Genomic DNA, 9,282 nt, shown 5'->3' with positions numbered 1-9,282 from the left:
ATTTCCCGCCTGGGATGCCCCATAATGTGTCTCGCCTGTGATGCCCCATAATGTGTCCCGCCTGTGATGCCCCTAATATTTCCCGCCTGTGATGCCCCATAATGTGTCCTGCCTGGGATGTCCTATGATATTTCCCGCCTATAGTGGTACATTTCTTTTTGGTTTACTTAATTACAAGGAGGATTCTCTAATTTTGTATTATTTTTCTGTGTTTCATGCTTTATGATCACAACCTGGTAAAAAAAAAAAATCTCTCCCATCAGGGTGGGCGCCTCAGACAGATCCCTCTCACACAAAGACACAGTATGTAGGGGGAGGGATGGAGAGTTCGGCTGCTGCTGATCCTGTCTCCATGGTAACCACCAGGCGCAGCAGTAGCAGTTAGAGCAGCACCAGGGAGGTGCATCGCCGCTAGTGGGCGTGGTTAAAGGCGCGTTCGCACATAACCCCGCCCACCACAGCGTCGCGCAATCTCGGGAGCGAAGCAAAGTACGAGCTGTCAATCACAAGGCTGTTTAGCTGACAGTCACGTTTTCTCCCCGCCTGTGTTCGGTACAGGACGGTGAGTTGACATTGTCATGAGCTGGGAGAGCTGTGGGGCAGTTTTGCGGCCGTGTTCTGTAGCCTGTTAGGAAACTACAACTCCCAGCATGCCCTGACATCCGCGAGTTGTCAGAGCATGCTGGCAGCTGTAGTTTTCTAACGGGGGAGTATTTGACTTCATAAGGCAGCTCTACCCGCAGTGGATAGATTTACAGGGATTGCTGGGGGTTGTAGTGCAGAGCTCAATGCTACGTATGTGAGCGAGGACCTACAGTACAGATGGTCCTAGGAAGGTCAGCCATGTGCTCCATGCCCACAGTGTACAGGGTGCTGCTCTGCTCCAGCTGTGCTAGAACTACAGCTCTCAGCATGCCCTGACAGTCTGCACATACCTGACAATGTGATAACAATCAATGACAGTGAATGTGGCCGGGGTCACGGTGTGAACTGTGACCTCCACTAGACAAGTAAAGAGGTTTTATAAACCCTCGGTGCCCGGCTGTGATTTATTTTAAAACAGCAAAAACCTCTTTACTTTCCTCAGGGTCCGGCACTAATAACAGACACCAGGAGCGGCAGCGAACACTCAGGTGGACCTGGGGAGGGTGAGTGAACCTCAATGTGTTTGTTTTTTAATACAAAGAAACGAGCTGGCGCATAAGTTGGCATACATGCCGTGTGTAAGAGCTCATTCACACTGCGGCCATGACACAGGCAAAACCCCCAAAATGAGCATATACCCTGCAGCAAGTAAGTAATAAGTCATGTAAAGAAGAGGGTATTACACTATCCCACCACGACAAGGTGGACCCCGATCGGGACGGTCCGAACCTGTCTTTAGCATTTACGCTTTTTTGATCAAAATAGTGTTAAAGGGGTTGTCAGCTACTAGGACAACGCGTTCTTGAGCTAAATGTTTGGCCCTGATAAAATAATAAAGCCTGTACTCACCTCCCGTCCCGGCGCTCACGGTCGCTGTGATGCGGTGTTGTGACGTGATGCCCGGTGCCCAATCAGCTCTAGCGTCACTCTCCCCGCCTTCTGACGAACATGAAGAGGACGTCAGCGATCACCTGCGGCCAGACGTCCTCTTCATGTTCAAAACGGGCATCACGTCACAACACCGCACCACAGCCCCGGGACCGCCAGTGCCGACACCGCGGAAACAGCACGGGAGGTGAGTACAGGTTTTTTTATTTTATCGGGACCAAACATTTAGATCAAGAATGAGTTACCCTACTAGTGGACTACCCCTTTATCTAAGTATCTTATGTTATTTATATGTATTATTGTTATTTACTTACTTCAGGGTATAGGCTGTGTGCACATGTTGCGTTTTTTTTTTGCGTTTTCCCGCTGCGGAATCGCCGCGAAAACGCAAAGAAAACACATCCCATGCAAATGGGATTCCGCAATGCTGTGGATTTTTCCGCTGCGGAATCGCATCGTGGAAAAGTCCACAGCATGCCCATTCCTTTTGCGGAATCGCGGCGATTCCGCACCCATAGGAATGCATTGATCCGCTTACTTTACGCAAGTGGCTATGTCCACCATGTGTGAAGTGAGCGCTTCATGTGCGGATGGTTCCCAGGGTCTGGAGGAGAGGAGACTGTCCTCCAGGTCCTGGGTGCCATAATCCTGTAAAAAATAGAATAAAAATAAAAAATAGTGATATACTCACCCTCCAGCAGCCTCCGGAGTCCTTCCCGCCTCTCACCACGCTCCCGTTCTCTTGAGAGCGTGACTTCATCTCAGGTCCTTCGCGCAAAGCAGTACTGGGACCGGACAATGCCGGGAGCGCCGCAGACACATCGGGGGCTGTCAGAAGGTGAGAATAACAATATATATTTTTTTTATTATTATTTTAACATCTTACCTATCACATTCCAAGCGATGCTAATCGCTTGGAATACGCAAGCGAAAAACGCTTGCAAAACGCTTGTTTTCCGTGGGTACATAGCCATATGCTCATTTTGTCTCTTTTCTTGGGTTTTGTTTTTGAATACAAATTCCAGCCACGGGGCAGGGTTTCTCTGAATCAGGAAAACCCCTTTAATTCCAGCAAAGGCAACATGTATGTAACATATCAGCTGCTGCGGCTTTTCTTTGCAGTACTAAGATGACATGTTGCAGACAAGTACACAGAAACCTTTGGTCCCATCACTTACCTGAGAACGGCTGTCATAGTCTTAAAGGGAATCTTTCACAAGGTTTTTGTTACCCCATCTAAGATATTCATGATGTAGGGAGAGACCCTGATTCCAGCCGTGTGTCATTTACTGGGCTGCTTGCTGTTGTTTTTATAATATCACTGTTTTATCTGTTGCAAATCTACCAGTTCTCTGAATTCTAAACTCTGGATAACCCTGCCCACATCACTGATTGGCAGTTTTCTGTGTGCACTGTGCATAGGCAGAAAGCTGCCAATCATTGGTGTGGGCAGGGATATTCTGAGCTCATTAATGTGGCGGACTACATTGCATGAGACTACTACTCCTCTAGTGATAATCTCCTGCTGGTAAAATAATGATGTTATCAATACTGCAGGAAGCTGCCCAGTAAGTGCTGTGTTGCTGGAATTAGGGTCTCTGTCTTTATATTATACTGCTCTGATTAGGTGTCAAAACCCTACTGATCAATTCCCTCTAAGCCCCAATACACAATAGACACAGTAGCTGTTAGCTGAACTCTGGTTTGATTGATTGTTCAGAAAAGAGCTGTCTCCCGACTCTCCCATACTCTGACTCATAGGAGTGCTCTATGAGACAGCCATGACAGCCCCTCTCCCTCCTCCTGGCAGCAGTGTGCACATGGTGACAGCCCCTCTACCTCCTCCTGGCAGCAGTGTGCACATGGTGACAGCCCCTCTCCCTCCTCCTGGCAGCAGTGTGCACATGGTGACAGCCCCGCTCCCTCCTCCTGGCAGCAGTGTGCACATGGTGACAGCCCCTCTCCCTTCTCCTGGCTATAGTGTGCACATGGTGACAGCTCCTCTCCCTCCTCCTGGTTGTCATGTGCACATGGTGACAGCCCCTCTCCCTCCTCCTGGCCGCAGTGTGCACATGGTGACAGCCCCTCTCCCTCCTCCTGGCAGCAGTGTGCACATGGTGACAGCCCCTCTCCCTCCTCCTGGCAGCAGTGTGCAAATGGTGACAGCCCCGCTCCCTCCTCCTGGCTGTAGTGTGCACATGGTGACAGACCCTCTCCCTCCTCCTGGCTGTAGTGTGCACATGGTGACAGCCCCTCTCCCTCCTCCTGGCTGTAGTGTGCACATGGTGACAGCCCCTCTCCCTCCTCCTGGCTGTAGTGTGCACATGGTGACAGCCCCTCTCCCTCCTCCTGGCTGTAGTGTGCAGATGGTGACAGACCCTATTCCTCCTCCTGGCTGTAGTGTGCACATGGTGACAAACCCGCTCCCTCCTCCTGGCAGCAGTGTGCACATGGTGACAGCCCCTCTCCCTCCTCCTGGCAGCAGTGTGCACATGGTGACAGCCCCTCTCCCTCCTCCTGGCTGTAGTGTGCACATGGTGACAGTCCCACTCCCTCCTCCTGGCTGTAGTGTGCACATGGTGACAGATCCTCTCCCTCCTCCTGGCTGTTGTATGCACATGGTGACAGCTCCTCTCCCTCCTCCTGGCAGCAGTGTGCACATGGTGACAGCCCCTCTCCCTCCTCCTGGCTGTAGTGTGCACATGGTGACAGACCCTATTCCTCCTCCTGGCTGTATTGTGCACATGGTGACAGCCCCTCTCCCTCCTCCTGGCTGTAGTGTGCACATGGTGACAGATCCTCTCCCTCCTCCTGGCTGTTGTATGCACATGGTGACAGCCCCGCTCCCTCCTCCTGGCAGCAGTGTGCACATGGTGACAGATCCTCTCCCTCCTCCTGGCAGCAGTGTGCACATGGTGACAGCCCCTCTCCCTCCTCCTGGCTGTAGTGTGCACATGGTGACAGTCCCTCTACCTCCTCCTGGCAGCAGTGTGCACATGGTGACAGATCATCTCCCTCCTCCTGGCTGTAGTGTGCACATGGTGACAGGTCCTCTCCCTCCTCCTGGCTGTAGTATGCACATGGTGACAGCTCCTCTCCCTCCTCCTGGCTGTAGTATGCACATGGTGACAGCTCCTCTCCCTCCTCCTGGCTGTAGTGTGCACATGGTGACAGCTCCTCTCCCTCCTCCTGGCTGTAGTGTGTACATGGAGACAGCCACTCTCCCTCCTCCTGGCTGTAGTGTGCACATGGTGACAGCCCCTCTCCCTCCTCCTGGCTGTAGTGTGCACATGGTGACAGCTCCTCTCCCTCCTCCTGGCTGTAGTGTGTACATGGTGACAGCCCCTCTCCCTCCTCCTGGCTTTAGTGTGCACATGGTGACAGCCCCTCTCCCTCCTCCTGGCAGCAGTGTGCACATGGTGACAGACCAGCTCCCTCCTTCTGGCTGTAGTGTGCACATGGTGACAGCCCCGCTCCCTCCTCCTGGCAGCAGTGTGCACATGGTGACAGCCCCTTGCCCTCCTCATAGCAGCAGTGTGCACATGGTGACAGCTCCTCTCCCTCCTCCTGGCAGCAGTGTGCACATGGTGACAGCCCCGCTCCCTCCTCCTGGCAGCAGTGTGCACATGGTGACAGCCCCTCTCCCTTCTCCTGGCTATAGTGTGCACATGGTGACAGCTCCTCTCCCTCCTCCTGGTTGTCATGTGCACATGGTGACAGCCCCTCTCCCTCCTCCTGGCCGCAGTGTGCACATGGTGACAGCCCCTCTCCCTCCTCCTGGCAGCAGTGTGCACATGGTGACAGCCCCTCTCCCTCCTCCTGGCAGCAGTGTGCAAATGGTGACAGCCCCGCTCCCTCCTCCTGGCAGCAGTGTGCACATGGTTACAGCCCCCATCCTTCCTCCTGGCTGTAGTGTGCACATGGTGACAGACCCTCTCCCTCCTCCTGGCTGTAGTGTGCACATGGTGACAGCCCCTCTCCCTCCTCCTGGCTGTAGTGTGCACATGGTGACAGCCCCTCTCCCTCCTCCTGGCTGTAGTGTGCACATGGTGACAGCCCCTCTCCCTCCTCCTGGCTGTAGTGTGCAGATGGTGACAGACCCTATTCCTCCTCCTGGCTGTAGTGTGCACATGGTGACAAACCCGCTCCCTCCTCCTGGCAGCAGTGTGCACATGGTGACAGCCCCTCTCCCTCCTCCTGGCAGCAGTGTGCACATGGTGACAGCCCCTCTCCCTCCTCCTGGCTGTAGTGTGCACATGGTGACAGTCCCACTCCCTCCTCCTGGCTGTAGTGTGCACATGGTGACAGATCCTCTCCCTCCTCCTGGCTGTTGTATGCACATGGTGACAGCTCCTCTCCCTCCTCCTGGCAGCAGTGTGCACATGGTGACAGCCCCTCTCCCTCCTCCTGGCTGTAGTGTGCACATGGTGACAGACCCTATTCCTCCTCCTGGCTGTATTGTGCACATGGTGACAGCCCCTCTCCCTCCTCCTGGCTGTAGTGTGCACATGGTGACAGATCCTCTCCCTCCTCCTGGCTGTTGTATGCACATGGTGACAGCCCCGCTCCCTCCTCCTGGCAGCAGTGTGCACATGGTGACAGATCCTCTCCCTCCTCCTGGCAGCAGTGTGCACATGGTGACAGCCCCTCTCCCTCCTCCTGGCTGTAGTGTGCACATGGTGACAGTCCCTCTACCTCCTCCTGGCAGCAGTGTGCACATGGTGACAGATCATCTCCCTCCTCCTGGCTGTAGTGTGCACATGGTGACAGGTCCTCTCCCTCCTCCTGGCTGTAGTATGCACATGGTGACAGCTCCTCTCCCTCCTCCTGGCTGTAGTATGCACATGGTGACAGCTCCTCTCCCTCCTCCTGGCTGTAGTGTGCACATGGTGACAGCTCCTCTCCCTCCTCCTGGCTGTAGTGTGTACATGGAGACAGCCACTCTCCCTCCTCCTGGCTGTAGTGTGCACATGGTGACAGCCCCTCTCCCTCCTCCTGGCTGTAGTGTGCACATGGTGACAGCTCCTCTCCCTCCTCCTGGCTGTAGTGTGTACATGGTGACAGCCCCTCTCCCTCCTCCTGGCTTTAGTGTGCACATGGTGACAGCCCCTCTCCCTCCTCCTGGCAGCAGTGTGCACATGGTGACAGACCAGCTCCCTCCTTCTGGCTGTAGTGTGCACATGGTGACAGCCCCGCTCCCTCCTCCTGGCAGCAGTGTGCACATGGTGACAGCCCCTTGCCCTCCTCATAGCAGCAGTGTGCACATGGTGACAGCTCCTCTCCCTCCTCCTGTCAGCAGTGTGCACATGGGGACAGCCCCGCTCCCTCCTCCTGGCTGTAGTGTGCACATGGTGACAGCCCCTCTCCCTCCTCCTGGCAGCAGTGTGCACATGGTGACAGCCCCGCTCCCTCCTCCTGGCAGCAGTGTGCACATGGTGACAGACCCTATCCCTCCTCCTGGCTGTAGTGTGCACATGGTGACATCCCCGCTCCCTCCTCCTGGCTGTAGTGTGCACATGGTGACAGCCCCGCTCCCTCCTCCTGGCAGAAGTGTGCACATGGTGACAGCTCCTCTACCTCCTCCTGGCAGCAGTGTGCACATGGTGACAGCTCCTGTCCCTTCTCCTGGCTGTTGTGTGCACATGGTGACAGACCGTATCCCTCCTCCTGGCTGTAGTGTGCACATGGTGACAGCCCCGCTCCCTCCTCCTGGCAGCAGTGTGCACATGGTGACAGCTCCTCTCCCTCCTCCTGTCAGCAGTGTGCACATGGGGACAGCCCCGCTCCCTCCTCCTGGCTGTAGTGTGCACATGGTGACAGCCCCTCTCCCTCCTCCTGGCAGCAGTGTGCACATGGTGACAGCCCCGCTCCCTCCTCCTGGCAGCAGTGTGCACATGGTGACAGACCCTATCCCTCCTCCTAGCTGTAGTGTGCACATGGTGACATCCCCGCTCCCTCCTCCTGGCTGTAGTGTGCACATGGTGACAGCCCCTCTCCCTCCTCCTGGCAGCAGTGTGCACATGGTGACAGCCCCTCTCCCTCTTCCTGTCAGCAGTGTGCACATGGTGACAGCCCCGCTCCCTCCTCCTGGCAGCAGTGTGCACATGGTGACAGCCCCTCTTCCTCCTCCTGGCAGCAGTGTGCACATGGTGACAGCTCCTCTCCCTCCTCTTGGCAGCAGTGTGCACATGATGACAGCCCTTCTTCCTCCTCCTGGCAGCAGTGTGCACATGGTGACAGCCACTCTCCCTTCTCCTGGCTGTAGTGTGCACATGGTGACAGCCCCTCTTCCTCCTCCTGGCAGCAGTGTGCACATGATGACAGTCCCTCTTCCTCCTCCTGGCAGCAGTGTGCACTTGATGACAGCCCCTCTTCCTCCTCCTGGCAGCAGTGTGCACATGATGACAGCCCCTCTTCCTCCTCCTGGCAGCAGTGTGCACATGGTGACAGCCCCTCTCCCTTCTCCTGGCTGTAGTGTGCACATGGTGACAGCCCCTCTCCCTCCTCCTGGCAGCAGTGTGCACATGATGACAGCCCCTCTCCCTCCTCCTGGCAGCAGTGTGCACATGATGACAGCCCCTCTCCCTCCTCCTGGCAGCAGTGTACACATGGTGACAGCCCCTCTCCCTCCTCCTGGCAGCAGTGTGCACATGGTGACAGCCCCTCTCCCTCCTCCTGGCAGCAGTGTGCACATGGTGACAGCCCCTCTCCCTTCTCCTGGCAGCAGTGTGTACATGGTGACAGCCCCGCTCCCTCCTCCTGGCAGCAGTGTGCACATGGTGACAGCCCCGCTCCCTCCTCCTGGCAGCAGTGTACACATGGTGACAGCCCCTCTTCCCTCCTCCTGGCAGCAGTGTGCACATGGTGACAGCCCCTCTCCCTCCTCCTGGCTGTAGTGTGCACATGGTGACAGCCCCTCTCCCTCCTCCTGGCAGCAGTGTGCACATGGTGACAGCCCCTCTCCCTCCTCCTGGCAGCAGTGTGTACATGGTGACAGCCCCGCTCCCTCCTCCTGGCAGCAGTGTGCACATGGTGACAGCCCCGCTCCCTCCTCCTGGCAGCAGTGTGCACATGATGACAGCCCCTCTTCCTCCTCCTGGCAGCAGTGTACACATGGTGACAGCCCTGCTCCCTCCTCCTGGCAGCAGTGTGCACATGATGACAGCCCCTCTTCCTCCTCCTGGCAGCAGTGTGCACATGGTGACAGCCCCTCTCCCTCCTCCTGGCAGCAGTGTGCACATGGTGACAGCTCCGCTCCCTCCTCCTGTCAGCAGTGTGCACATGGTGACAGATCCTCTCCCTCCCTCTGGCAGCAGTGTTCACATGGTGACAGCCCCTCTCCCTTCTCCTGGCAGCAGTGTGCACATGGTGCCAGCCCCGCTCCCTCCTCCTGTCAGCAGTGTGCACACGGTGACAGCGCCTCTCCCTCCTCCTGGTTGTAGTGTGCACATGGTGACAGCTCTGCTCCCTCCTCCTGGCAGCAGTGTGCACATGGTGACAGCCCCTCTCCCTCCTCCTGGCTGTAGTGTGCACATGGCGACAGCTCCTCTCCCTCCTCCTGGCTGTAGTGTGCACATGGTGACAGCCCCTTTCCCTCCTCCTGGCTGTAGTGTGCACATGGTGACAGCCCCGCTCCCTCCTCCTGGCTGTTGTGTGCACATGGTGACAGCTCCTGTCCCTCCTCCTGGCTGTTGTGTGCACATGGTGACAGACCGTATCCCTACTCCTGGCTGTAGTGTGCACATAGTG

At 56.3% G+C, this 9,282-nt stretch overlaps 1 protein-coding gene across 1 annotated transcript in view; it reads left to right on the top strand.

Annotated features, from left to right (window-relative positions):
• Positions 1-1,087: 1,087 nt before the first annotated feature.
• Positions 1,088-9,282, top strand: part of MAPT (microtubule associated protein tau) — a 172,869-nt gene continuing 164,674 nt past the window's right edge. The window contains exon 1 of the mRNA XM_073582383.1: positions 1,088-1,148. The gene's annotated coding sequence lies outside the window, so the exon portion shown is untranslated. The remainder of the gene's footprint in view (positions 1,149-9,282) is intronic.

The sequence above is a fragment of the Dendrobates tinctorius genome, unplaced genomic scaffold (assembly GCF_039654945.1).
Source record: "Dendrobates tinctorius isolate UK_male_01 unplaced genomic scaffold, ASM3965494v1 ptg000071l, whole genome shotgun sequence".
In the NCBI taxonomy this organism is placed as follows: Eukaryota; Metazoa; Chordata; class Amphibia; order Anura; family Dendrobatidae; genus Dendrobates; species Dendrobates tinctorius.
This window is presented reverse-complemented; position numbering and strand designations above follow the sequence as displayed.